This window comes from Nannospalax galili, unplaced genomic scaffold (assembly GCF_000622305.1).
Source record: "Nannospalax galili isolate Female #2095 unplaced genomic scaffold, S.galili_v1.0 scaffold445, whole genome shotgun sequence".
NCBI lineage: Eukaryota > Metazoa > Chordata > Mammalia > Rodentia > Spalacidae > Nannospalax > Nannospalax galili.
In genome coordinates, this window is record NW_008354184.1 from 361,140 (window position 1) to 361,771 (window position 632).

Genomic DNA, 632 nt, shown 5'->3' on the forward strand with positions numbered 1-632 from the left:
GGGAGGGTGCCATCTGGGAAGTGGGTGTATAGTTGAATAAGATGGTTTAGGATGTTCTGTGTGATATACACAGACAAAACAAAATCAACTAATTTAAAAAAATATGAGGAGGAAGCATGGAAATTTATGTCATGCTAATTAGTAGAGGTGATAAACATTACCATTGAAATCTACTTGATGACTTTATAGACATACACAGGCACCAAGGACCCAAGTGCAACTGATTATGACTAGTAATAATCAGATACATACAGATTAGAGATGCATGTACCAACATCTCAGTGTTAGTAGCAAAAACAATGAGTCTTTATACAAGGAACAATATATCCTAAAATGAAATGGAAATCTTTTTTTTTAAGGTTAAAAAACTCAACCAATTTTATGTTTTACAGGGCTTATACTGAGTTCGATATTGTATAACTGTAATAACTCAACTGTGAACCTAGAAACTTGTACCCACTTGTGAAAGAGATGTACTCTTGCTCTGGAGTGTGTTACTGAAATTGTTAAAGCTGTAGGGAAATGCTTCTTCTAATCATGTAGTTATTAAAAAATAGAAAAAATAATGATTAAAAAATAATAATTCTTCAAAGCATAAAAACTTTCTTCTTAAAATTAGTAGATGTGAAAAA